We start from the raw sequence: 22,164 nt of genomic DNA on the forward strand, positions 1-22,164 counted from the left end.
GAGAAACAAATAAGAAAAATGATGAGATGATTTTTTTTTAATTAACCTGCTGAGAACTGGTCTGGTCCCAGGAGGAAAAAATGGGGAGCCGCAAGAAAGGGTAGATTTTTATTGCTATGCAACAGAGCCCCTGGCCCCTCCAGCTCCCTGAGCCCTGGTCATTGCACTGGGTTCTCACCTTCCATCAAGACTGTATACAGGTGGTCTCTAATGTACGGTAGCTATGTTGCTATTATTAGTACTAGTGTTATTACATCAGCGTGTTGGAAAAACTACTGAAGCCCAGATTTCTAGGATGTTCATAGGGTGTTGAATCCTCCTTACAAAGGGGAAACCCTTACCACCATTCACAATCATCTTAACTTCATGTACATAATTAGTTACCAAGCTGACAGATGTTCTCTCTCTCTCTCTTTCTCATTCTCTCTTTTTTTTTTTTTTTGTCTGGCAACACCTTTCACAGACTGACAATATATATCATTCCTATTATCTTTTGCTTTAATATGTTTCAAAAAACTAACCCCCAAGCTCTATTTCTATTATATTTTCCTCGGGTCTTTGAAGAAGAGAAAAGCAAACTGAAGCAAAATTCCAGATGATCCTTCTGTAGGGTCATGAAATCAAATATGAATGAATACTCACATTTATTGAAAATGAATGGGCAGGAGGACTTCTTGTCTATCAGCTCTCAAGCTCAGCTTCAATCCCTACTGTGTGAAAGCTCTGAATCAGAACAGACACAGAAGAAATCATTTATTTGAAGCCTGATTGTATGGATCACGCTGTCCGACACACATCAGTGTCAACCAGGATAGTTTCCTGAACTTCTGCTAAAGGAAGAGCCCTCTGCTATACACACCTATGTAAATACCAGCATGTCCGCTTCTCTCTCTCTTTCTCTCTCTGCACTGTCTCTTTCTGACCTGTGTCTTCCCACCACAGACCACTGGTCCCCAGTGAAGGCTGCTGGATCATATCTCATAAGCACCCCGGGGCGACTGCCTGAGGTTCCCAAAGTCCTAGAATACGTGGTTTCCCAAGAGGAATAAAACAGCATCCTCCACCCTCCCTGCCTCCCAGCCACCAGGCACCCCACTCCCAGGGGTGGCAAACACAAGCCAGACTGCCCCCAGGAAAACAACTCCCCAAAGATGACAACATTTTCAATTTGCAACCTGATTTTTTTTTCTTTAATATGTGTGTTGTGTGCTTTTCCCTTTGTCAAAAGAGCACAAGCCTTTCATTTTGCCTTTTATTTGTCTTGCTGCCGGTACAGTGAAAATGTATTGGCTTTTCAGTTAGTGATTACACATCATCACATACCCAATTTATAACACCATGCCCCAAAGAACAGATGTAATAAAGCAAGGGCAGGAAGTAGCAACCTTATAAAACAGAGCTGCCGACTCAAAGGTCTTTGCATGTGTGCAGGAAAGAAAACAGTGCCGCCTCCAGGCCTGGGAACTTGTATTTTGCAAATGATTGCAGATGTTAGGCACACAGGTCCAGTGAGTGGGTGGGACAGGAAGCGAAGGAATCAGGACATCCAGTTTCCTGGCCCGAGGACAGAATATCTATAGCCCCAGTGCTCTGCAGGGAAGAACAAGGTTCTCTGTAGCTGTATCCATCCCAATCAAACCAAAATATCCAGGACCAGCATCCTGAAGTTAAGGAATTCTTGGCTGGGAGGTCAGTCCACCTCTCTGATGGTTTGGAGACCCCATTAGCTCAGTGGTTGAGCATCTGCCTTCATCTCAGGGCATGATCCCAGGGTCCCGGGATTGAGTCCCACGTTAGGCTCCCCACAGGGAGCCTGCTTGTCGCTGCGTCTCTCATGAATAAATAAAATCTTGAAAAAAAAAAAAAGACCCCAGTAAATACATGGGCCTTGGTTCCATGGCCATATCAACTAATTTAATTCTTTTCTGATAAAAACCATTAATGAAACAGATAGCTATATTTCATTATATAGGTCTGGAGTAAATCAGAAAGTTGTATCAAAAGAAGGGCCCTCGTTTTGGGCCCCTCCACCCAGGGCTAAGGAGGCTTACCTTGGCACCAGTCCATCAAGGGGGCCTCTTTCCTTAGCTCAGGGTGGCCTCAGATTTCACCTGCAGAGGAAGGTGGGGCATCTGATCTTCCTCTAGGCCCAGACTTGTCTGATGGAGGCCTCAGGCCCAGAAGTCTGGTTCCCTTCTGGAAACTGGGCACCAGCCTCCCTGGACACGAAGTCAGAGGAGACCACAGACGCAAACACCCTCCACACCTACATACACTCACTTCTCCTTCCTTGTCACCTCCGGAGTGAGCACCCCCATCTTTTATCTCAGCCAGAGTCTGAGCCATTTCTCAACCCCTTTGCTGCTCTAAGCTTTGGGCTCCCTGGGCACCTCTCTCTCTCTCCATTCCTCGTCCCTCCTCCTTCCTCTTTTCTCAGGAGACCAGGGAGGTCTTCATGCTCCTCTCTGACACAGGACCCCTACACTTAGTCGCAAACTGTCACACACACCCAGATGCTTGCACGTGCACACCCATACACACTCACTTACACATTCTCCCCCATGCCCACACCCACATACGTGCACACTCATGCTCTCAGACTCACTCACATAGACACACTTGCTTCCCACCTTCATGCTCACATACACTCACACACACTCACTCACACACATACTCACACACATAGAGCATTCTTTTCCACCTGCTCCATGCACACTGATCTCAGAATTTAAACTTTGTATCACACTGTCAACTTCATTATCATATAAATATTTTCTGAGTGGCAGTCGACACATACCTCCCTGAACTCTGCCCTGAAACTCCATGAGGGCAAGCCTAAGGCATATGCTTCCTCCATCCCTCTCTTGCCTCACAATTTTTAGCAAAGATCTGGACTTAAGACAAAAGGTCAGCAAATTTCTAAAATCACTGATCTGAGAGAGGTCTTGGAGATCACCAAGTCTACCATTTCCCCACTCCACATTAGATACAGGTTTGGATGGATGCATGGATGCATGGGTGAGTGCATGGATGGATGCATGGATACATGGGTGGGTGCATGGATGGATGGATGCATGGGTGGGTACGTGGATTCATGGGTGGGTGCATGCATGCATTGACTAATGCATTCAGTGGCTGGCAGGATTGGAACAACAGTTACAGACTCCAGGGTCATGCTGGGGTTGTTACCCTGTACTTGGCATTTGGGTAGGGTACAGGGCCAGAATAGGGTAGGGTACACCCCATCCAGAGGAAACCACTGAAGTCACAGTAAGAATTCTGACCTGGCCTCAGACCAACCTGGGTTCCATAGCTATCTCTGTCACTCCCTTTGTGACCATTAGGAAGTTCCTCTAAACCTCAGTTCTTCAGCATGAACTGGGAATATTAATATGATCTATTTCATTGCACTGCTGTGAGCCTTAAAAGAAATAAAGCAGGAAAAGCATTCCATACAAGGCCTGGCACATGGGAAAGACCCAATATGCACCAATACCCAATTATTACCATCAGAGTTCAAAGTAAAAAGGTGTGATTGTGAATTCTGGACCTGCCATCAGTTACCGGTCAATAGCTCTTTACCCCCTCTAAGCTGACTGCCTTGCTTTGTTTGGGGGCTGGCAAAATGAAGATTATAAAATCTGCTTCACTGGGCTGTTGTGAAAAGTAAATAAAATTTCCACTGTGCCACACCTCTCCACTGTGTACACATCGAGTGTGGGAGGGGGGGTACTCAAGTCAAGGTAGTAGCTGGCATTATCTGTAAAGCAGTGGTGCTTGCCCACATGGTTTCTGAAGGCTGGCTGTTGCAACTCTGTCCCTGTGTTCTCTCTCCTGCCCCATGTCCCACTGAATCCCAGCCAGGCCATTCATTCGACCAAATCCTCAAAAATGCCCTCCCTGGCCAGAGTGCCTGGAGACAAGCTTCCTCTCTCTGAGATCTCAAAGCACTTCTAAAGTTTGTTACCACTTGCTTCTCCCACAGTTTAGATCTCAACTTGGCCCTATAATTACAGAGCTGAAGTTCCCTCCTCTTCCACGATACACTCATCCACTAAGGGCAGGGGCTTAGGATTTGAGAACCGAGAATAAAGTTTTGAAGAAAATTCCAGAACAGACTCATGTCACACTTTGAGAATCTAAGTAAAGAGCTTATTCATTTGTATTTTAACTTTAAACCTCTTTTCTGATTATAAAAGTAATCATAGAAAATACCAAAAAGCAAAGGCAAATATATGTGTAACTAGTATACGTATGTGTGTGTGTGTGTGTGTGTGACTACTGTTCACAGTTTTCACTTGTTTATTTTAACATGGTTGAGACCAAACTGTATAAAATATTTTACATCTGTTTTTCAGTTTATGTTACATATTATTATGCAATTAATTTCCCATATCATTAAAAGCTTCTTTAATGACATCACCTTTAATGACTCCATAAATACTCCCTTATTTGGAGACCACTAATTTATTTAATGATTCTACTCTTGGCCATTTAGGTCGTAACTGCTTTTAAACCCCAACATCCTCTGAAGCACCATGAGGTACACTGCCCCAGCCCAGAGGTGAGGAATGTGAAGCGGAGGGGCTTCGGCAGGCCTCTGTCCCCTCCCCACCTTCACAGTAGGGCCATGCCGTAATTACAGGATGGAGAACAGGCAGGTCCTTGCTCCATGCCATCTCCTTGCCCACTTTTCCAGAATTAACATTTTAATGGCTAAAGAGCAGCACTGTGATTCTCACAGACATAATTCTAGTCAATAAGATAGGCGATCTAAACTGTAGGGGAATCAATTTTTAGTAGAATTCTGTAAAGTTCATTGAACGAAATACAAGCCATAAATCTTTTCTTTTCTTTTTGTCTTACCTTTGATCTGGAGTATCTTTGTCCCAAACTCTTTTGATTGCAAGGATCAGAAACCACTCAAACGAGCTCAAATGAAAGGTTGAGGTTATTGCAAGGGTACACAGAGGCCCTGAGGGAAACCAGGAAGCATTGAATCAGGCCTCCAGAAAGACAGGAACCAGGGATTTGCTCTCCAGCTCTCTTTACTCATGCATGATTTCTCTGCTCTTCTCAGGCCCTTCCCATCCCCTCTCCCTCCAGACTGGCTTCTCTGAATCCCAGTTCCTTATACACTTAGCAAGCACAAAGTCCCAAAAGCACTCCCCTCACCTCATCTCTACATGGCTTTTCAGCACACATGTCCCAGCATCAGCCTACAGCATCCTTCTGGTCCCTGGTTCATATGCCCCAAAAAGAGAATCTTAATGACTGAGAAGAACATTTTGTTTCAATCCACATAAGCCATTAATAGTTCTTTGGCCAGCCCATAGTCAGGATACTCCTAGCTCCCATGTCAACATCTGGCCCAATCAGTGGTGACAAGGGAAGCAGGGTCACATGGGCCTTACTCACTCAGCAAAGCTTTGGGAGGACAGTAGATCCCCTGACAGGGAATCTGGGCCAATAAGAAGCTCCTGGGTCTAATTCCTAGACCAAGGACCATAAACCAAGCCAGAAATTTTATTTCCACAGAGGTTCTAGAAACACAGTCTTCATTGGAAAGTGCCAACTAATGCTATCTCTTCCCATAATCAAGTAAACAAATAACAAGGTCCCTGAAAATCATAAGCCCTGGGTACCCATAACTGAGCCCCTGACTCCAGTCAGGAGCCTTGATCTGCCAGCAGTTTCTTCAAACCAGCCAGAACCTGTCTTACCTGCAAGCTCAGTGGAGCTCCACAAGCATCTTGGGATCAGATGGAAGGTGTCCTGACGGGCATGCTGCTGCCTTACATCTTCCCCAGGATGCTCGTCTCATACCCCAAAGACTTCATAAGGACAACACAAAAAAGAAAAACTAACAATAAGAGAAAGGATTGGTATATTAAACTATGTTAAAATTAGAAACTTCTGTTCATGAAATAGTGAAAATGCAAGCCACAGAGTAGGAGAAGGCTATGTGCAATTAATATATCCAGCAATGTATTACAGTTAAATATAAGAACTCTTACAAAAAAAAATTTTTAATGCAACAAAAAAATGACCCAAAAGACTTAAACAAGCACTTCACAAAAGAGGATTTTTAAATGGCTTATGAATGTACAGAAATGGGCCTAACCTCAGCAGCCATGGGGGAAATGCGACCAAAAAAACACCATGTGATAGCGGGACACAATGAAAGACATGGAGAGGTGGAAGCTTGGGCACTGCTGGGTGGGGGACAGGAAGTTAAGACACCCATTGTGTAAACCTCCATGACGATACCTATTAAAGCGGAGCCACATACTCTCTATAGGACTTGGCAATTCCACCCTTAAGTATATGCCAGACAGAGATACAGGCAATAGAACACCAAGAAGAAGAGCCACAAACTAGAAATGACCCAAATCTCCACCAGCAGCAGGTGGATACAGTGGGCTGTAATAATAGCAATAATAGCAATGCGAACAGATACATAACTGCTACCTATGGCAACGTGGATGAATCTCAAAAGCAAAGCAAGCCAGACACCAAAAATGTACACATTGTATGATTTCCTTTTGTAAAGTGCAACGATGATGGCCAAAACTAATCTATGGTGTTAGGAGATGGGATCATACACGTTTTGGAGGAGGAGGCTGGGGAGTGGCAGGGAGAGGGCGAAGAGGGGATTCCAGGCGTCTGGTGATACAATAGTTCTTCATCGGGCTGGTGGTTACATGAGTGGATTTAGGTTGGGATAGTTCATCAAGCTCTGTGCTGGTGATGTGGGCAGTTTTGTGAATGTATATTACACATCAATTTTTGAAATATTCATTGTTTACAAAGGCAATTACTGTATAACGTGATACACATAACTATCCCCAAATGTTATTATACTCCATATATATATAAAACTCCTGTGGACCAGAGAGGTTAAGTGATTTCCACTGAGTCACACAGGCAGTTAGTGATGTGCAAGTCCACCCAGGTTTTAAGGCTCCAAGGCCAGTAGTCTTTCTACTACACTCTGATGCTTCCATCTATATATCGAAGCCTCAACCCTACCCTCTTTCCCGACAAGACTGATAAAATATGCCTCCCCCTCACAGAAGGAAGAAACAATTGATATTCAAGACATCCTTTGAGTCATGAACTAACCTTGATGTAATGACAGCTCTCTAGTGGGCATTAGCCAAACTCAACACTCAATTCTTTCGCCTAGCATACTTAAGTCATTCCTGGAGAAACACCTCATCAAGAAGCACCAAACCCAGGTGGCCCCCCTTCCAGCAGCCTGCCCAGACAGCTGCTCTGCTGCTGACCTCATGTCTGATACCACAGCTTGGGCCAGAGCCCTGTATGGCTCTTCCCAGAGCCACTGTTACTTTAAGGATCTGTTCGGTTCAACTTAAAACAAAAACAAAGGGAAGAAAGAGAGAGGGAAAATGTAAAATTGCACTGAATCAAACAAAAAAAGAGCGTCAACTCACTGGGTTGCACCTGGACTCCACGCACCTCTTGAGTTTGTAGTGTTTCGTGGGGAAAAAAAAGAACAGAGAGCTTTGTCCCAGGAAGAGTTTAACATCACAGAATTCATCACAGTTGAAAGAGACTTTTAAAGTTCATCTTCTAAGAGCAGAGAATAATAAAGACGACACGTGGAGAGCATTTTACAGGTTCCAAAGGCTTTTCACATGTCTCTCTTGATTCTCCAGGCAATCATTTCAGGGAAGGTATTATTATCTCCCCTCTGAGAGACAAGGAAATCAAAACCCAGGCCATTTGCCGAGTGACTAAGTGGTGGCCTCCTGTGATTGGTCTCGGGTTGGTTGATTCCAAACCCCAAACTCTTTCCACCACACCACACTCCGCATCATAAACCCCACCCTGCTCAGTGGGAACACCTGAAATTTGTCATCACTGCTTCTTGAGAAGCCTTGGAGCCAGAGAGTAATCGGGTTCCAAGACAGCTAACTAAGGGATGTCTTAGTCCAAGTCTGGCTTCTTCCATGCTCAACGTCTGTGGATTTTTACAGAGATGCCCATACATCCGTAACATGCTGCACTTCCACAGAGTACCCCTCAACAGCCCCAGAGCATATCAGTTGGAAGGCATGTCCCAGAAGATGGGCAGTGAGCACACATGACACACAGGTCCAGGATGAAGGCCGGCCCAGAAAGGGGATGGGAAGATCCCACAAATTCCCCTGCTCCTCCCCAGAGGACCTCAGAGTCCTGCCAAGGAGAAGCCCCTTAAGAAGTGCCTCGGCCCAGAAAACTCTCTGCCCAGATTTCTCCCAGAAGCAGAAGCAAAACCACCAGAAGCCCATTAAGAATTCCTTCACCTCCTGGGATGCCTGGGTGGCTCAGCGGTTGAGCGTCTGCCTTCGACTCAGCTCAGAGTGTAATCCTGGGGTCGCAGGATGAAGTCCCATATCGGGCTCCCTAAGGGGAGCCTCCTCCCTCTGCCTGTGTCTCTGCCTCTCTCTCTCTCTGTGTGTGTCTCTTGTGAATAAGTAAATAAATCTTTTAAAGAAAGAAAGAATTCCCTCACCTACCATCCCCATCCACCCTCCAGGGGCAGGAGCCTGCCCTGGGGATGAGGGAGGCCTGTCATGTATTTATAATATGTGGTGGGAGGATCATTGCACAAACCACTTGCTTTCCTGCTCACAGCCTAGCCCTAAACAACAACAAAGGTGAGAGAGACTGCTGATCACACGGATGAGGAGGGGGAAGTCAGGACACTCTCCCTTGTGTTACTAATCCAGCTATTATCAAGAACATCCTGTTTTCAGAATTACCTTTTGTGGCACACGTGTTCATTCTTACTGCCCGTCACGAACTCTCCTTGCCGGGCAAACTGGAGACAAGCAATGTTTTAAATTGTGCTGCTGTTCTGCCCCCGTGACTTTGAAAGTCGGCCCGCAGAGCCAGTTCACTGGGCACAGTCAGCTGGCTGGAGGCAGGTCAGGCCAGGAGCCAAACCCTAAGAAGCCACTCATGGCCTTTCCCTCCTCGAGTTTCCTGAAGTTCTGCTGATTGCGCCCCAGAGGCCCCAGCGCTTCCTGGCTGCAGCATGAACCCACACAGCAGCCCCGGGCATGCCACGGCCTTGGCAGAAGGGCCCCACGGAGCTAGTGGGCCCGCTCCCATGGCCAGGAGAATAGGGCTGGGCTACCCACAGAGCTTGGGTTCCAACCGTTTGAAAGTCTTCCCTATAGCAAGGTGACTGTGGGCTGGTGGTTCCCCTGCCTGCCTCAGCCCCTGCAATCAAAACGGAAGAAAAATCCGGGCCTGCAAAAGCAGTCGCCGTGGGCTAGAGCCCAGCACAGACACCCAGACATCTGTCAGGAGCGAGTATCGACATTTATTGACTGTCTGCAGACAGAGGCTGCGTCAGGAGCTCCGGGGGTGACCGACGATCAGCCCCAAAGGAAGGCCCAGAAATACCACATTACCTGTGCAGAACATTCCTCAGGCCCTACCTGGTGCGGGGGCTTGGCCTAAAGCTCCCCATTCTTACCAGACACCACACGAACCCATCAGCCGATAGAAACACGTACCACCGTCAAGCAAGGGTCCCCTGGCCCAGTGTTCTCGACCAGAGCACTGCCACCCCCTCATGGACCATTTGGAAATTCGGGGAGTGGACTCTGGGTTGTCAGAGTCCCTGAGGGACGCCACTGGCCTTTAGAGAGTAAACAGCAGGGACGCCAAGCCTCCGGCGACGCAGGAGATAATACCATGCTAAGAATCTTCCAGAATGCCAACACCTCCCAGCCCTCAGCCCTAATTCACAGCCTGATTTGTCTTGTGTCCCTCGAATAAACATCACAGCCTCACATGGTGCCCTGCAGTTTGGGGAACTCGCTAGCAGCTGTGGAAAGGCTGTTTCTTCAGGCGTGGTGCTGGGGGGCATGAGGGGCTCTGTGGTATAACCGCATAAGCAGGGGCCCCAGGGAGCCCTTGGGGTTAGGTCCTGCTCGGTGTGACCATGGTCAGCATCCCGTCTGAACCTGTGCATGAGCACCTGCTCTTCCTTGGTATGCGGGTTCAGTGAGATTATGTGTTTACAGGGCTGTCCTCAGTAAGGATGGCGATGTTTGCTATTCAGGAACTATTAGCTGGGTGGTTCAGTGGTTGAGCATCTGCCTTTGGCTCAGGTCATGTTCCAGAGTCCTGGGATTGAGTCCTACATCAGGCTCCCTGCTGCTTCTCCCTCCACCCCTCCTCCTTGCTTATGATCTCTCTGCCTCTCTCTATCTCTTGCACAAAGAAGTAAATAAGATCTTCATTTTAAAAAAGAAGAACTGTTAGCCCAAGAATCTAGATCTGAATTTGTCAGTAGCAGACACAGTGAGGTCAAGAGGAACGAAGATTGATTGAACTTTAGAAAATCTATCAAACCCCAGATCTACTCTTTTACTCATAATGTGTTAGGCCAGTCAGTTGACCCCTTCAGAGCTCCATCTTTTCACACCTGGGAATGTTCATATAACCATAAATACTTCACACGGTGATTGTGAGGATAAATTGAAATTAGTACCCAAAAGTGATTTGCCCGCTGTAAAGAGCAATAAAGAGTATTCAGCACACATTTCATCTATGGAGAAGCATCTAGGGCTAGACTATCACACCACTAGGTTGGTGTTTTCTCCTTCAGTTAGGATGACATCATTTCCTCCATGATTAAAAGTAATCAATGCAAAAACATGCAGAAAGATGTTCAAGTTCACTAATAAGAAAAGATGCATATTAAAATATCAAGAGACCATTTTTCACATACCCTGTTGGCAAAGATTCAAAAGGCAGATGATGCTCAGTGTTGGTGAGGGAAACAGGCTTCTTATATATAAACACTGTGGGTGGAAATATTAATTGATACAATATTTCTAGAAGACAATATGGCAAGACATACCAAAAATTATATATATGTATGCATATATATATACACACATACACACATATATATATATAAGGAAATAATTAGTACTTACTAAAGACTACAAAAATGTTTATTGCAGCATTCCTTACAATGGATAAAAATTGAGAATAGCCTGAATGTTCTTTAACTGGAGATTAGTTAAATAAATAATGCCACATCCATTTATTGGAATATGGGCAGTCATCACAAAACATAAAATAGAGTGACATGCAATCTCATGGAGAGATGTTTAGATTAAATTACTAAATAGAAATAAATAAATAAATAAATAAATAAATAGTAAGTAGCCAATTATTGGACACTAGTAACTATGATACATTCCCATTGTGGCAAAAAATAAATAAATAAAAAGATTTTATAGCTACATTTCACAAGTCTGAAAGAAAACACACTAGATTCATTGGTCAGCTATGGGAAAGAGACTAGGTGTTGGGGACAAAAAAAAGATTTTCAATTTTTTTTAAAGATTTTTTTTTTTAAAGATTTTATTTATTTATTCATGAGAGACAGAGAGAGAGAGAGCAAAGACACAGGCAGAGGGAGAAGCAGGCTCCATGCAGGGAGCCCAACGTGGGACTCGATCCCAGGTCTCCAGGATCACACCTGGGCCGAAGGGAAGCGCTAAACCACTGAGCCACCCAGGGATCCCCAAGATTTTATTTATTTATTCATGAGAGTCACAGGCAGAGGGAGAAGCAGGCTCACAGGGAGCCCTGTGTGGGACTTGATCCCACGTGGGATCATGCCCTGAGCTGAAGGCAAACACTCAACTGCTGAGCCACCCAGGTGTCCCAGATTTTCAACTTATATCTCAAGGTGCATTATATTGAGAGGTACATTCTACCTGAATGCCAAGTGGTCTAGGGTTAAGATTCAGGCCAAACCGGGAACCTGGGTGGCTCAGTGGTTGTCTGTCTGCCTTTGGCTCATGGTGTGATCCCAGGGTCCTGGGATTGAGTCCAACATCAGGTCCCCACAGAGAGCCTACTTCTCCCTCTGCCTGTGTCTCTGCCTCTATGTGTCTCTCATGAGTAAATAAATAATATCTTTAAAGGAAAAAAAGATTCAGGCCAAACCCTACACATAATTTTATATTAAAACTTTCCACGATTTTGCTTAAGACTACCATGAGGGATCCCTGGGTGGCGCAGCGGTTCGGCGCCTGCCTTTGGCCCAGGGCGCGATCCTGGAGACCCGGGATCGAATCCCACATCGGGCTCCCGGTGCATGGAGCCTGCTTCCCCCTCTGCCTGTGTCTCTGCCTCTCTCTCTCTCTCTCTGTGACCATCATAAATAAATAATAATAAAAAAATTAAAAAAAAAAAAGACTACCATGAAATTTCGAGGGCCCACATGGAATACAGAAACCCTGTTACCAGATCATGAGTTTAGAGAGATGTCCACCATCCCTTCCCTGCGCATCCGTGTCCCTGAGGAGATGGTCACTTTCAGCCAAGGTAGAGAAGAAGCAACATACTTTGAAGGGAGCATCTCATTTTTCCCTTTTTCTTCCTTCTTCTCATATTCTCTATTACATCTGAATCAAGGATCATTTATCATAGACGCTGTATGTGATTTTGCCATGTTTCTTCCTTTTGAAACGTTAAGGTAGTAAAGCTGCCGTCCTGCCTCTTATTCATCCTCACAAGATGTGAAGCCTTCTCAGATAAGGCTTTTCATTGAAAAACTCACGGCCTAAAGAGACATAAACATTTCAAAGTTAAAACAGTTCTAAAAGGTTGCTTTGTTTAATGTCATGAATGTTATTACAATAAATAATTCTTAAAAATGAGACTTAATGGCAATCTAATTACCTTCATCAACTGCTAGCACCAAGTACCAGAGACTTAAACAACAAACATTTCTTTCTCATGGTTTTCAAGGCTGGAAGTCCAAGAGCAAGGGCCCTCATCCTGGTTGGCAGACAGCACCTCCTTACTGTGTCCTCACTCAGCAGAAAGAGCTGGGCCCCTGGTCTCTTATAAGGGCTCTCATCCCAAGTTCCACCCTCATGACCTAAGGACGTCCCACAGGCCTAACCTCTAGATACCATCACATTAGGGGTTGAGGTCTCAACGTATGAATCTGTGAGGGAATACAAACACTCAAGTCAGCACTAATCTACTTTCTTGTCTTGTTATTTTTTAGATTTTCATAAAATTATTGGTTCCCGAAATGGTTATCAGGATATGTTTTTTCCCAAAGTCGTCTAGCTAACATATTGTCTCCTGTCATGCATATTAGGCATCAGCTATTCCCCTATTTATTTAACTATTCAAAAGTTCATAAATTTGTGCATAAAATTAACAACTTTCATTCTCATGGTTACTGTAGCACTTCGCTCTTACCATAATAAATGCACATTTGTACTTCAACCGATTGATAATGTTTCAACATATAAAGCTTCAAAAGGGATTCCCACTACAAGTTATATCTAGAGGGCTTGCCTCTGTTTGAAAACAAATGTTTAGCTATTAATAAACGGGAATGCCACACCTTGTTCGTATCACCACTGTTGTGATTAGATACGATGCAGTCCCACAAACCTTGATCACATGCAGGTTCAGGGATGCCAGAAATGATGCTGGAGTTGGCATCAACTACCCAGTCCTCCAAAGGCCAAGCCCAAAACTGAAGCCAAATATCAGATTTGGGCCAAATACCAAGGCCAAAGTTGGCCTGGAGCGCATCTCAAACTTATTTCTTATCTCCATCGTCTGGTTTTCTTACAAGAAGCAAGCATTTGTTTTATGATTGAACAGATATTTCTATTAAAATCACACACCAAGTAAACTAGCTCCCTGAAAAAAAAAAGTGTGGGTAAGTAGGGATATTGGATTGGACCTCTCAAGTTTTTCCAACCTTTTTGAATAGTGGTTGTTGTTTGATTATTATTTGGTTGTGGATATGATCTTAGGGCTTGCAGTCTCCTCTGAGATCACCACCACTCAACGTGCCTCTCCCACTCAGAAGTTTCTCACAGGGGCAGCTCTTTGCCCTTCACTCCCATATGCTGCAGAGGCCAGATCTGACGATATCTAGCCTCTGTGCAAAACTTTCTAGAACTTTTTTCGCTAACAGGTGAGCCTAATCCTTAGGGTGACAGCATCTCCCAAAAGATGCCCTCACCCTACGTTTCTCAGGCCACCCTTCCCTCACAAACCATGCTGCCAGCACCCTGGACTCTTGTTCCTCCTTTTCCCTGCCCCTCAGTGCTGCCTCTGGGGAATTTGTACTTGTCCTTCAAGATCTAGTATCAGCATCACCCTGTCCACGAAGCCCTCTTCTGCTATGTCCCAGCAGATTTCGTCTGTCCTTGCTGCCAGAACAGAGTGGCCACCCTACCAATCAGCCAATTCCTGAAAACAAGGACCACATCATGGCCGCCTTCAAGATCCAGCCTCCTGCACAGCTGTAGCAAATACGTCCTTCCAGCACATAGAAGGATCTCAGCAAAGGTGGAAAGAAAGAAAGAATGAGCATATATAGTTAATCCCAAATCTTTGTGTCAATTTTATACTTACCCTTTCATATCAATATAAATGTTCCAAATAGGTTGCCAAAGCCAGAGTAGGAAATCACTGGACCATTGGTTTTCAAACCTCATTCTCTGGAGACCTCATGCCCATAGTGGAGACGGAGGCCCCTGTGGGTGCTGGGAGAAGCAGGGTGCCCTACTCACCCATTGTGCATGAGCAGAGCCTCTGGGTTGCTCATATCTGGGTTCCCGGTGATGGTGTGTTAGTGAGCAAGAGGGGAAATCTGCTGCTGCCAGGAAGAGGCTGAGAACCACTCTTTGGTAAACAGGCCCAATCTGAGAAGTTCACCTATAACATGAGAAAGTAAGCACCCTTCTGACTTCTTTCCCCACAGATCAGTTTTCCCCATTTTTAAACTTTATACACGTTGATTCCTACCACATGTATTCTTTTGTATCTTTCTTTTTACTTAACATAATATCTGGAGTTTGGTCCATGCACTTACACATTTTCTTCAGTTTACTGAAACAGCCGAATAGAATATCAAAGAAGAAAAGGACTTAGGAAGCATAAAACACAAAACTATGCAAGGTGTGGTCTTATTAGTGGAGTCTCCAGCAGCCTGGAGACTGTAAGCTCTCTGAGAGTGAAAAAGATGTCTTCCCCTCCCCGCTTTTTATTTATTTATTTATTTATTTATTTATTTATTTATTTATTTATTTTTGTATTTCCAGCCCTTGAAATTAGGCCTTGCTCATAATCCGTGCCAGACAAATGTTGCTTGAATTGAAAATTGTTACTATTGCATAAGCCATCTGGCCTTTTAGTTGCTGTGGGGTTTTTCCCCCACAGCCCAGTTGCACACACACGCCCCCTTCCTCCCCCAACACAATCCCACCCCGCTGGACACTGCCCCTTGTCTTTCCTCCCGTGGGCTGTGCACGGAGCACGTCCCTGGTTTCGGCTCCCCTGCTTCCCTCTCCAGACACCAGTGTGACTCACCAGGCGGAGACGGGATGGAGTGGGGGTGAGAGGTACAAAGTCCTAGACAGAAAGCTGTGGGGAGAGGCTCCCTGGCCAGGCCAGGGAAAGAGCTGGAAGTAGCAAGCATGCTTGCGTGCAGGAGACAGAGGCAGACCCAGAGGGGGCCCCAGCCTGGACTCAGGACCCAGGAGCCACGGAGCCCCCCTGGTCTCCCTCTGAGGCCCACGACCTTTCCCCCCCTCCCGAGTGCACCACGGCCAAGTTTAGAGCTCACCCCAGCTGCCGGGGCACACTGTCACTCCAGCTGTTACTGAGCAATGGATTCCTGTTGCCAAGATATGGATTTGGTTTTAATAACAGTTAGTGCAAACACTGTAAATTTACTGCTGCGAGAGAGAGTTTTTGAAAACGTCCACTCTGGCTATAATTTTTCAGCCGCGCCAGCTGTTTGTGCTCAGCTCATACCTGACATGGTGCTTTGAAATAGCAATCACTGTATTTATAAGAAGGCAAGGACTCATAAATATGTCACAAGTGGAATATACAACGCCATATTTCACCATTCTCTATTTTAAAATTGTGAGTTATGGCTGCAGAAATGCACACCCATTAAAGGTGATATGATGTATTTTCTGCCCTGTTCAGGAGTCCATCCATCATCGAGACAATAAAGAAAACCGCACTTACTTTTTTCCTGTCGTCTGTAATTTACGATCCCCAAAAAGCTGTAACCTTTTGGCAGGCTTTGCAGAAACCACTGCACTGTTAGCAACTAAATAACCTTTTATAAGGTTTTAAATGTGTTGCTACAGTCTCAATGCACTTGCTGTATTGATCCAGAAGATCTTGGGGGGAAAAAAAAAGAAAGAAAGAAAGGTAGGGGAGGAATGGAAGATGATCTATAACAAGATCGATAACGGCATATAGATTGTTGAAAGATGCTTCTAATGATTTTTGCCAGCCATCATCCTTCAGCACGCCACGCCCTATCTCTTAGACTTTGGTCTTGGCTAGAATTGATTGACCTTGCTTTGCTGCTCCCTCCTCCCTCCCTCCTCCCTCCCGTGGAGCAGCCAGACGGAGAGAAACTGAATGTATTGGCCACCACAGGCTATTTGCAGGAAAGCTTTGAGAATCATAAGCTGGAAGGTGCAGGCAAGACTACCTCAGGGCCCGGATAAGGAAACCGAGGCCCAGCAAGTATCTGCAACTTGCCCAAGGTCAAAAGGCAATTAAGGAGCAAGAGCTCAGACTCGGATTCCTGGTTTTCAGCGCACACTGTTCCCTCGGCTACCACTCCCCATCTCACGTTGGCCCCGCAGGACGAGGGCCAGCACCGAGCAGGTGGATGCATTTCTGATGAATTTTGCAGACCCAATAAATCTGCCTTGCTGTGAGGCATCGTGGGAAGATGACAAGCTTGGGAATCAGAGTCCGGCTTAATCTGGATTCCCCACCCTTCCCACGCCCGTGGGCAGTAACTAACCTGTCTGGGTCTCTGCTACTCCACCTGTAAGATGGCAATCACAATCTACCTTGTAAAGTGGCAGAGATTAGATCTGGTGTCTGGGTGACACTGAGCTCAAAGTAATTGGCTGCCATTCTACCCCATTATTAGCATTTTCTGGGTTCCTCTTCCTTGCCCTTTGCTCCTCCCTTATCCTCCGGGACAATAGCAATGGAAACTTCCAGGCAAGAGCCAGCTATGGAGCAAAATAGGCCAATCTTTCCAACCAAAAAATCTTTGGCGTGTGGGCATTTCCTTGCTCATCACAGATGAAGGCAGCTAAGGTGAATATGATTATTTCCCTCTTTCTGTGCAGAAGCTGAGCCAAGCTCTGGGAAGTGTAGAGACCAGGTCTGTGCAATTCCCTTTGGAGGAGCCCACACAAGGCCATGGGTAATTGAGCTTTTAACACTGTATTCTTGGTAGGGAAAATTTGCAGGTGAAAAAAGTGTTCTTGTGAAGCAACCAGACTACAGTACAGTGCGTGTGTCTCGGGGGACTTTCCTTCCAGACAGCCCTGCATTCTTGAATTCAGTGCTCCTAGCCCTGGGAACATGCTGCTTTGGAGCAGGAGTTGACAAGCTGTGACCTACATAGCCTGTGTTTGTAAATAAAGTTCTTTTAACACATAGCCACACCCATTCAATTACATATTGTCAAACGCTGCTTTCAACTACACCTGCACAGGTGAGTCTTTCTGCAGAGACTGTGAGGCATGCCAAGCCTAAAATCATTACTAACTAGCCCTTTCTTAAAAAAAAAAAATTATTTATTTATTTATTTATTTATTTATTTATTTATTTATTCATGAGAGACACAAAGAGAGAGGCAGAGACAAAGGCAGAGGGAGAAGCAGGCTCCCTGAAGGGGGAGCCTGATCAGGGACTCGATCCCAGGACCCCGGAATCATACCCTGAGCCAAAGGCAGATGCTCAACCACTAAGCCACTGGGCATCCCTTACTAGCCCTTTCTGAAAAAAGTTACAAACCCCTTCTCTAGAGTCTGTCCAACAACGCCATGTGCCAGAGGAGGCTTCTCAGTAGAAGGCAATCCATAATGATGATATGCATGGCAACTTGTAGTTTACAGAATCTTTCACAAACATGATCTTGGGTAAATCACCAATCCTGTAAAATGGAGATCCTGATTTTCCCAGTGGTACAGCAGAGCATCCTGAGACTCAGAGAAGCAAAATAATTTGCCCAAGGTCAAACAAACATTCAGAGGCAGAGCTGGGAACTGAACCCAGGCTGGGCAGATTTTTTTTTTTTTTTTTTTTTTCAGGCTGGGCAGATTTAAGAGGCCAAGCTTCCCCACCATCCCACCCTGAAATGGGAAAACCGTGCCCTTCCGGTGCCCCACATCCAACCCCAGTGCTACAGCTCACTAGCTGGCCACCTGGGAAGGTCACTTAGCCCCTCTCTGGACCTTCTTTTTCTCATATCCAGAATAAACAATCACTAAAATACTCATTTGGAAAGATGCTAAGAGATTTTCCAATAACAGGCACCATATGAAACATTTCCTAGAGCAAAACCCTATTTCCTTCACCCAATCTGGCACCTGTTCCACCCTTGGACAGGCCATATGAGAAGCTAGCAGGGCAGGTCTGAGGTGAGAGGGAGCCCACTACATGGACTGGCTCTCCTAAAGCTTGCCGAGCACCCCTGGATCCCATGAGCCACATCAGGGCAGGGAGACAGTAACAGCAGGCCAAGAGAGGCTGCCGAACACAATCAGGACTCCTCCCTGGCTCCTGACCATTCAGCCTCCAGAGAAAGAACAGTATGGAAAGCTCCCAAAGCCCCAGCTGCCTGGGGGGGGGGGGCGGGTAGGGAGAGTTGGGGGGCAGGTGTTGCCCCTCACACCTGTTGGGAGTGTGCGGATCAGGAGCAGGATAACAGAGCTAAGAGCAGTCATCCCTCTGCCACGTGTCCTGCCATCTCTGTGTCAAAGTCTCCCTCTCCCTGCACTCTCCGAGAGCACCCCCCAAATCATTATTAACATTATAAATAAAAACGAGAAGCAAGTTATTAAATGTAAAATATGCAAAGTTCCTCCCAGAACTCGCCGGGCAGTTCATAAACGTGACGGCTTAATTTTGCTGCCGATTCAGGCAGCTGATGAAGCATCTCCAGCTCATGGGCTAATTGAAGCTGTTAACAAAGTAGAGGAGAGAGACTGCAGGCGGGGATCAGAAGGGTGGCCCTGGGCCGAGATGGAACCCACAGTCTCCACAACATCACTGCAGCCGTCCATACCAGGGACCTAGGGATTCCCCAAAACGGGAGCCCTTCAGTGCCTTGACACCTCTGCTCCTCAGCTGAGCTCTCAGAATGTCCCCCTGGAGCCAAGAGGAGTTCCATCTTCTTACCTAGAGAAAAAGTATTTTCAAACAGAGTTTGGGATAGGATCTAGAAAAGGTTGTCACTAGGTTACAACCTAGTGATTCTGGCTCTAGGGGATCTTGTCCTTCAAAACCCAGGCTGAGTGGAAACCACCCAACTGTCCGTCAACAGATAAATGGGTGAATAAGTTGTGGCATATCCATACAATGGAATATTATTCAGGCATAGAAAGGGAAAAAGGAACGACCCATGCTACAAGGTGGATAATCCTCGAAAATCCTATGCCAATAAGAGAAGCCAAACACAAAGTCACATATTGTGTGATTCCATGTATATGAAATCTCCAGAACAGGTATATCCCTAGAGACAGAAAGGAAGTTAGTGGTGCCAGGGGCTGGAGAAGTGGAGAACAGAGTGGTTGTTTAATGCAGGTTTTATAACTGTGAAATTGGCTCCTCATCATGGGTTCCAGATTTTTCGATCCAGAAACCCAGTCGAGACCCTAGCTCCATGATCCTGGCTCCCTATATGGAAAGAGGTAACAGTAGGCCTCTGGCTTCCACCTCTTCAGCCCATCTGTCTTTTGTCCCATTTAGGGCAGGAGCAAGGGAGCCTACGGGAGAGAGAACTTAGTATAGCAGAGAGAACTAAGAGTCCCCCATCAAACGAGATTTACTGCAGTCCTGGTTCTGCCATGGTCCAGCTGTAAGATCTTGAACAAGTCCCTTAAATTCTCTGATCCTCAACTTCCTCCTCTATAAAACAGGGTTGGTGATGTTGGCCTTGCCTTCTTCACAGATTTGTTGTGAGCATCAAATGAGATGCTATGCATTATTATTGGTAACTCTTTAAAAGCCAGTGTAGGGATCCCTGGGTGGCGCAGCGGTTTGGCGCCTGCCTTTGGCCCAGGGCGCGATCCTGGAGACCCGGGATCGAATCCCACATCGGGCTCCTGGTGCATGGAGCCTGCTTCTCCCTCTGCCTGTGTCTCTGCCTCTCTCTCTCTCTCTCTGTGTGACTATCATAAATAAACAAAAATTAAAAATAAAAAAATAAAAAAAAAAATAAAAGCCAGTGTACTGGGACACCTGGGTGGTGCAGTCCACTAAGCAGTGGACTCTTAGTTTCAACTTAGGTCATGATCTCAGGATCATAAGATCAAGCCATGCATCGGGCTTGTACTCAGCGTGGAGTCTGCTTCAAATTCTCTCTCCCTCTCTCTCTGCCCCTCCTGCTCATATTCTCTCTCTCTCAAATAAGTAAAATATTTTTTTAAAGATTTTATGCATTTATTCATGACAGACACACACACAGAGAGAGAGAGAGAGAGAGAGAGAGAGAGAGAGGCAGAGACACAGGCAGAGGGAGAAGCAGGCTTCATGCAGGGAGTCCAACGCGTGACTCGATTCCAGGGCTCCAGGATCACGCCCCGAGCCAAAGGCAGACGCTCAACAGCTGAGCCACCCAGGTGTCTCTAAAATATTTTTTTTTTAAAGACCAATGTAAGGACTCCTGGTGGCTTAGCAGTTAAGTGTCTGTCTCTGGCTCAGGTAGTGATCCTAGTCCGAGGATAGAGTCCTGCATCAAGCTTCCTGCAGGGAGCCTCCTTCTCCCTATGCCTGTGTCTCTGCCTCTCTCTGTGTCTCTCATGGATAAATAAGTAAAATCTTTTAAAAAATAAAAATAAAAATCCTAGGGTACTATAACAAATAAGTATGCTTAAATAATCGCCAAACTGTTAGCAACATGCTAAGTAATGTGCAGGAAACAGGGGAAGCGGTTGGGTGGGAACCAGATGGGGTAGAGAACAGATGTAGGAAACAACCCCTGCCCTCCATATAGGAAGGCAAAACCAACACAAATGACGCCATTGGAAAGCAAAGAACAGTGATATATGGTCAGTACTGGTGCATTCCTGAAGAATATGTCGAAAGCCCAGAACCAAGAGTTCTAGGCATGCTCTGCTCCCAACACTATGAGCCATTTGGGAATCACTTAAATATGTTGGTTTTAGTCTCCTCACTTTTCAGATGAGAGAGGTAAAGTCCTCAAAGATCTGGCTTTCAAATTCTGATACTAAGCAAAATTAATAGACAAACAGGAAATATATTTTAATACCTATGTCAGAAGACAGATGCTCCTAATATGTAAAAAGGCTTTAAAAAATCAATAGGAAAAAGATGAATAGCCCAAAAGGAAAAAAATAAGTAAATAACACACAACTTTGTACAAAGATTTTCCTGCTAATTAAAATAAAGAAAAATTGAAAACAGTCTAAAGCCAAAGTAATAAGAATAGTTTTCATGTTAGTCATGGCACAGTCACATTGCATAGTTACTGATAATCATATTTTTCATAATATTTCATGATAAAGTATTCATAATAAAAGAGGAAAAAAGAATGAAATTTTCAGGATGCCAGCTTTGTGTTTTATTTTCCAAAAAAAATAAAAAATAAAAAAGACAGTTATAGAGAGATAATAAATAGGCTGTAAGAACACACACCAAAAGGTTAACAGTAGTTATCTCTGAGTGTAGGTTAATAATTTTATTTCCCCTTTATATTTTTATGTTTTTCTGAATTTCTATAATGAGCACATTATTTTCTAATTTAGAAAAAATATGTTTAATCTATGATGCAACAGAATAGCAAATTCAGGGTTTTACATTCAGCTCCATTAAAATTTTATTCTAGCACCAAAGTGATAAAACCTTTACTAAAATAAATTTTCAAAGGTTATTAAAAACGGCCTTTATTATTCTGTGACTGTTTCTCTGTAACAGCATCTATCTCACTTAACTACTGATTAGCCTACCTCTATTCTCAACTACTCATAAAATTTCTTGAGGACAGAAATCTAGTCAAATTTATTCATAGTACCAAATACTACTAGGTGCTCAATAAATGTTTATTGAATAAATGGTAAGAAT

General features: G+C 45.0%; 1 long non-coding RNA gene across 5 annotated transcripts in view; it reads right to left on the reverse strand.

The window, feature by feature from the left end:
- Positions 1-1,244: 1,244 nt before the first annotated feature.
- LOC121489967 overlaps positions 1,245-22,164 on the reverse strand; it is a 32,547-nt gene continuing 11,627 nt past the window's right edge. For 2 of the 5 annotated variants that reach the window (XR_005987469.1, XR_005987468.1), the window contains 8 exons: positions 16,066-16,223; positions 14,598-14,742; positions 12,292-12,610; positions 10,757-10,829; positions 5,724-5,834; positions 4,867-4,975; positions 2,052-2,111; positions 1,245-1,849 (listed from right to left, as the gene is read on the reverse strand). This is a non-coding gene — a long non-coding RNA (uncharacterized LOC121489967). The remainder of the gene's footprint in view (positions 1,850-2,051; positions 2,112-4,866; positions 4,976-5,723; positions 5,835-10,756; positions 10,830-12,291; positions 12,611-14,597; positions 14,743-16,065; positions 16,224-22,164) is intronic. The other 3 variants (XR_005987470.1, XR_005987471.1, XR_005987472.1) reach the window with 3 other exon arrangements.

This window comes from Vulpes lagopus, chromosome 4 (genome assembly GCF_018345385.1).
Source record: "Vulpes lagopus strain Blue_001 chromosome 4, ASM1834538v1, whole genome shotgun sequence".
Lineage (NCBI taxonomy): Eukaryota > Metazoa > Chordata > Mammalia > Carnivora > Canidae > Vulpes > Vulpes lagopus.